The sequence below is a fragment of the Hoplias malabaricus genome, chromosome X2 (genome assembly GCF_029633855.1).
Source record: "Hoplias malabaricus isolate fHopMal1 chromosome X2, fHopMal1.hap1, whole genome shotgun sequence".
In the NCBI taxonomy this organism is placed as follows: domain Eukaryota; kingdom Metazoa; phylum Chordata; class Actinopteri; order Characiformes; family Erythrinidae; genus Hoplias; species Hoplias malabaricus.
Genome location: NC_089819.1, coordinates 10694480 through 10701475, shown reverse-complemented (window position 1 = coordinate 10701475; position 6996 = coordinate 10694480). Strand labels below are relative to the sequence as shown.

At 40.5% G+C, this 6996-nt stretch overlaps 1 protein-coding gene across 2 annotated transcripts in view; it reads left to right on the top strand.

Moving 5' to 3' along the window:
* The first annotated feature begins 3625 nt into the window (after positions 1-3625).
* The window catches only part of LOC136677444 (semaphorin-4C-like), an 83230-nt gene continuing 79859 nt past the window's right edge, over positions 3626-6996 (top strand). For both annotated transcript variants that reach the window (XM_066654967.1, XM_066654968.1), the window contains exon 1: positions 3626-3847. The gene's annotated coding sequence lies outside the window, so the exon portion shown is untranslated. The remainder of the gene's footprint in view (positions 3848-6996) is intronic.

The following is a 6996-nucleotide window of genomic DNA, read 5'->3' as shown; positions in this document are numbered from 1 at the left end:
AAATTCTGATAGAACTTTCCTATTATCCTCTGCACATCATCGTGCACTGATGGCTGGTATGGTCTCAGGTATAAATATGGTCTCATATAAATGTTATACTTTGGACATAAAAATCTCCATCATGTTTTAAGAGATGGCTGATTGAGGTGCTCTTCATTATACAAATGGATCAGATACAGTAGTGACATAAAAGCACTAAATCTCTAAATCACTCCTGGAGCACTTGGGGATTTTTCTTTGATATTTTAAATAATTTAAAATAAGCCTAGATTGATACCAGTCCCGGTGTAATACACTTTTCTCTTTAAATGATTCCTGGAACAATTCTTAGACAGCCTCATCTTAATTTATTTATTTTTTGTCTGTTTGTTGTTGTCATTGTACTCACTTGGTTATTTTGGAGCATTTATTGTTATTTTATTCATTTATTTATTTTTATTGTTGTCAGTGTTGTGTTTGTGTTCTGTTATGCAAGCATGGAAATTTTGAAAATGAAATATAAAAAAAAGTATTAAATAAATAAATACTTTTAATCTTGTGGCAAGGTGGCGGTCACAGACTTCCAGGGACCTGTAGGTTGTAGGAACAAGTCCTGCTTTGGGTGACTGTCTGTGAGGAGTTGGTGTGTTCTCCCCGTGTCCGCGTGGGTTTCCTCCAGGTGCTCCAATTTACACCCACAGTCCAAAAGCACACGTTGGTAGGTGGATTGGCGACTCAAAAGTGTCTGTAGGTGTGAGTGTGTGAATGAATGTGTGTGTAGCCCGTTGAAGGACTGGCGCCCCCTCCAGGGTGTGTTCTTGCCTTGTGCCCAATGATTCCAGCTAGGCTCTGGACCACTGCGACCCTGAACTGGATAAGCAGTTACAGATAATGAATGAATGAATGAATTTAAGTCTTGCAAAGACAATTTTCTCAGCCAAATGTAGTGTTTTGCTGGTTGTGTTGAATATTCTGAAGGTGAAAATAGCAGAAGTTTTACCGTGGTTTGGTGCTTGTAAGTGACCATATACAGCATGCTATTCCATGGATTATATACTATCTGCATGAACACTGATATATACATCAGCAATAAGCACACCTTAAGGTATAGTGAACCATGAGTGCTAAAATACATGAAGGCAGTTTTACTCTGTTTCCAAGTTAAATGCGTTTACACGAAGCCTAAAGCTGTACGCCATATTGGATTGATCTTCCATTCAGTAGTGCGAGCTTTATCTTGATTAATGTAGGTTAATCCTGCAAAGAAAAATGGAGTTTTGTGTCTGGGCGCCTTAGAGAATAGGCTTTAATCATCACGTACTATCATCACATGATCATTGTACGTGATTATGGCACTCTCTCAGGGCACAGTCTTCAGTCATACATATTTCATGGTACAGCATTACAACATGAAGATGAATGCAGACCTACTCATGTGTTCAGGGCTCTGGCTGGCGGTAATCCCTTTGTGTCCACTAATATGAAAACCTACAGGGATTATGGAAAGATAGGGAGGAGGGGCTGTTTTTCTTCCTGAGCCCTCCACCTAATCTTTTAATCATAACTCCACATTTTGCATGTTTACTATTAATCTACAGTTCATGGCATTGTTGTTGTTATTGCCATTGTTTGTGTGAAATGTGCATATGAAGAATAATAGAACCATATGTTATTTTTGTTTTTGTTGATAGTGTTGGTGGTGGTGTTAGTAGCAGTAGTGTGCTAGTTGTATTATAATTGCAGTTGTTAATAATTTGTACAATGGATATAACAAAACTATAATTGTTGTATTATTGCTTTATCACACTGTACTAGGCATATCAGGACACAGTCCTCCTGATTTTGCTCACAGTGCTGTTCATGTCATGTACAGGAGATACATGCAGAAACCCCTTTGGTTTGTGTGCCCTGTCTGTGAAGCACTGTGAAGAGTTACTGTGCTTCGTTTCTGCTCAGTGACTCACTAAAACACTCTGCTCCGCGAAGCTGAGTGTGTCTTTCCCTTCTGATTTCCTTTATCCCCCCCACCTATAATCCGACAAGCTCCACCTACCTCAGCTTGAATTGGTAAATAGTTCAAAATCACAAGTAAAGCTGGGCTTTTGTGTTCTGGAAGGGTTTGTAAGTATGGGCTATGAGCCAGTCCTAGCACAGAAGGGCAGGCTTTTGAGAGAGTTGTGCAAAGGTGAGGCTTTAGTGTCCTAAAAGTTGTGACTATGAAGTGGTGGTGACTCTAATGGATAATGCTTGGTCTTTAGTGTTTCAAAACGGCTTGTTGGTACTAACCAGTCAACACCAGCACCGCAGATATAGGACTAGTGTGTGCTAGGACTGTTTGTGAATACTGATCAGCCTGTGCTAGACAAAGTACTGATTTGGCATTCCAGAACAGCTTGTGGATACTAACCAAGTAATTCTAACACAGATGGGGAGGAGGCTTGTGAGTTCTAGGTCTGTTTGTGAATATTAATGAGTAATGCTAGCACAGAATGGGTGGGGCTTAAGAGATTATTCTTTGTCAAATAAATAAATAAATATTTAACCAGCAAGGAAGGACTTGGGAGATCTAAGTTCGTTAATACTACTCAGCCATGCTAGTGAAGGAAGGATGGGACATTATTATTCTATACTTCAAAGTGCTGGGTTTTTGCAGGTGTCCTAGACCAGTGAGGTTTTAGTGTTTTAAATCCTAAGGAAATGGGGCAGGGCTCAAATATTTCAGCTTTAGCATTTGAGAATGAGAAAGGCAGGCTTTTGAAGCAAGTGCTATAAGAGCAGGGCTGTTGTGTTTCACAATGGCAAGGGGGTTGTGAATATACTCCTGGCCAATCATAGTGCAGGAGTGTGGAGCTTTAGGGTTGTTAAAAATTGGCCATTTTATAGGCAGGATTATTTTCATTTTGCACAATGGGGTATGGCTTTATTGGTTTAGAGTGAGGAAGAGTAGCTTTAATTGTGTAGAACCAGGACGGCGGAGCTTTATCAGTTTAGAACTAGGAGGCAGGACTTTCATGTTATTGAACTAGAAGAGCAGGGCTTAAGTCACTTAGTACTAGGAGGAGTACTTTTTGTACATTAGCTAAAGTGGGCGGGGCTTTCATGGTTTAGGACTTTAGTTTTCAAAATAGTTGACTTTTGAGAGAGCACTGCTAGCAAATTGTATAGAGGGCGGGGCTATGGAAGTTTATATTTGTAAATATATTTATGGACTACAGGCCATTTATAGTGCAGAAGGGTGTGACTTTATTGGTTTAGCACCAAGAGGGCGGGGCTATAGAGTTAAAAACTAAGACTAAAAATTAGTTCTTGTGCAAGGGGCGGGGCGACAGAGTTTTAAACACCCAGTGTTTATGAGCGTGTACTGGCCAGTCCTGGCGCTGGGAGCGGGGATTTAACGGTCTAGCGCAGTGTGGGCGGGGCTTGTATTTGTAAATCTGTTGACTGCTTTTATGTGCTTGTAGGAGTTACGGGCCAATCGGAGCGCAAGAAGGCGGGCTTTGACTGTCCAGGAGGGTAGTGGTTGTGAGGCTGAACTACTGGCCAATCCTAATGTAAGGGGCGTGGCTTGAGGGCTACGGGTGGGGAGAGGGGAGAGAGAGAGAGAGAGAGAGAGAGAGAGTTGCGCTGTGTAAACTGACACCCTCGCGTCTCGGTGTTGTATCTCCTCGCCGTTTTTTTGAAAACGGAGAGCACGCGGAGCTGCTGAAGCGCCTGTTTGTTCGCTACGATGGAGGAATTAGTTCAGAAATCCGAGTAAACAACGCACTCACCGCGGCGACCCCCGGGAGAAACTCTATCATTTTGAGCCTGTTTTTTTCTTGTTGTGGAAGAGAGGGTCTTACTGGTGTGAAGCAGTGTCGGTACCAAGGTAAGTTCGCTCAAAGATCGGAGTGTATTTCAGACATTTGCCAAACGTAAACAAGTCCTCATCCTTTTGCAGCATAAAGACCCTGGTTTTCTTTTCTTTTGAGATGAGGCAGTGGAGAGGGGCAGGGTTTGATACCCGATACTGTCATTAACACGGCCAGCAGCCTCTCCAACTGTTGCCTTGGCTGGTTTGGGATTAAGTTTGGGTTCACTGTGTCTACCGTCGTCTTCTCTTTATTATTGTTTTATTCTAATTAAAGTGGACAAGTGAAGCGGTCACTTCTTTGGCCATAAAGTGCTGGAGTGGAAGCAAATCTAGCAAATCTGCACAGCGTGCGTAAAAAACGGAGAGAACTGCTGCGCACAGTTCTCTGCAGTAATCCTCCAGGAGAGTTGAGAGTTGTCAGAGATGGAAAACAGCCCTAACTGCTTTGATTTACAGTTTTTCACCAAAAGAGCAGTGTCTTGGGTTTTTTTTTATCCCCTCAAAGAAACCGAAGCTGGCATTACTTCAGACTCGTGTATTGATGCAGTATATTGGACTTAATAGGGATGGAGCTATTTCTGTGTATTTCTCTGTGTTTCTGCTACTGAAATTATTTGTCCAGATGTGTGTCAGATTCTTGCCCTCTGTTAAAATTTGAGGAAGGATAATCCACAGTGCAGTGATGAGTAATAATTTTTCTAGAGCTCTTTGGCTTGAATTTGGAGGTTGTGAAAATTGAACCCCTGAGAGAGCCAAAGGGAAAGGCAAACTACGTTATTTTTGAGCTTTCTTTGGACTGTAATGAAATAAGTGGCAGCTGCAGGCGGTTTATTTTGATGATCAATGCTGGCGCTCCCTCACACTGGACAGGAGTGGATTGGACTGTCTTCTAAAGGGTTTAGAAGACATAGTTCATAAAACTGGGCTTATGGTAGAGAGAGAGAGCATGTGTGTATGTGTGCGTGTGTGTATCTGAGTGCACTCCCACACAACACACTGAGGGGGGAGGTGTGTATCCTTAGACAAAAGTGTTATTGTAACCAAGAACAATCTATTGTTGGTAATATAGAGCATTGATTCACAGTGCTACCGGACATGAGACTGCAAAGAAAAAAAATGTTCCGTCATGTTTTATTCAGGATTGACAAAAGACAGAGCCACAGCAATGGACCAGCTCCACTGCAATCCAGATTACATATCAGTCCAGTTGCTATTAATGGTGCTAATTACAATAGTTATAACTGTAGTAATAACAATACTCCTTTTTTACACATGGATTCACATAGCATGAAGAACACAATGACAGTACAGCACAAAGAAAACACTGAGAAATAACACAAAGGCAGGAGTAAAAGCAGGCTACTGTGTAAGAGACCCTCAAACAAATAAGCACATGATGTCACTGTCAGAACAAAACCTCGTTTTTGTCCTTTTTAGTTGACATTCGTCTTTTTAAAATGTTCTATATTATTTGAAAATAGCAGCTGATCTTTACACTGTGTGACAGTTTCATACTGAATGTATGAATATAGATGGCTTAGAATAAAATCGTTTCTCATGAACAACCTTTGAGAATTACATTTTATTTCCTTCTCCTGTTTTAGCGATACAAAGTTTCTGTCAGACCACAGTGATAAACAGGTTACACCAAACAATAAAGATTCAGAAACAGGTATCGGGCGCATGAATTGGAGACCAGAGAATAATACACGTCTATGTAGAAACAGTGAGTAAATCAATAATGGCATTGGCAGCAGAATCAGTGTAGTCTGAGAAAGATGGTCAGCTTATAGATTCTGATCTTAAGTGAAGTTCATTATAAACAGTTGGTTTTACAGCTTAGATATGTCTACAGAATATAAACAAGTATTGAATTGGTAACCTGAGAAATACTCAAGTTTTCATTATGAATACATTTTCTCTATAAATGGCCAGTCATAGAAAATTAAGCCATGTAGTGGACGCTAGTTGTATTGTGCTTTATGGTTGGAATGTATGATTGTGGGACAATAACCTGAATTACCATTGTACCTAAAATATACAAAATATAATATATAAATATAAAACTAAAACTATATCTTTGTCTTGGTGTTATATAGAACCATCTTTCAAAGTTCTTGAAAGAACCACATACAATAGGTTGACCAATTTTTTGGAAACATTTTTGCATTATTATCCTTTTGTCTTTTCTGAAGAACCACTGAACCTCTGCTTGTATTTTAAAGCGGGAAAATGAGCAGTCACAGATACTCTGGAAAGAGAAGAACTCAAATAATGCTTAGATACTTAAAGACTACAAAGGAACGGCTCATTAAGTGGGCACTAGAAAATAGTACTGAGGAAGGAGAGGCTTCACTGAGGGTTCGTAAAGAAGAAAAGCAGCCGAGACGAGCAGTCATGGATGGGTTGTTGTGAGGAGCTCCTGTGGTCTTGAGGCTGGCACTGTACTGTAATGGTTTTATATGCCAAGCCAATCTGTTACTGTGATTTATTGACCTTAGGAGGACAGGGATCTGCTGGTGGTCAGAGTAGGGCTCAGAGAGAATCAGAGAAAACAATGCAAAGATGATCATCAAGTGTCAAGATAATTAAAGGGTTAACGTAAAAAAAAAAAAGTTAAAAAAAAAAGTAAAAAAAAACTTTCTCTCTTGGCATATATGCAGTTGATCTTCTGAGATATGTTTATCTGAAGTTGGATGCTCATGTCACTAACAATTGATGGAAATCTATGGCTACCAATAAATATTTAGTTTAACAAGCCTAAATGAAGCATATAAGCCACTTTTAGGAAGTAACACTTCCTTTTTTGACACAATATGAGAATGTGGTTTTTATAAAAATGGACAGAAGTATGCTGTGCACTCAAAAACAGCAATAGCAGCTTGAATTTTGGTGCCTTTTTATATACAATATTAGTGTCCTACTTTGTCCAAAACCACATCAGCAATTTAGAACTGCAAACTAGGTCTTCTGCCCAAATGTCGCTATAAATACAGTTAGCAGGACGCTGGGGCTCTCCCCCCTTTCCGAGCCCAGATGTTCGACCCTCCATTGAGAGTCAAATTTGGCTCCTGCGGGGTTGATCTCCTCATTGTCCGCAACACAATGGACTCACATCCTTCCTCGGCCCACACCATCAAGCACTTGCATTCGGCCCTGGCAGG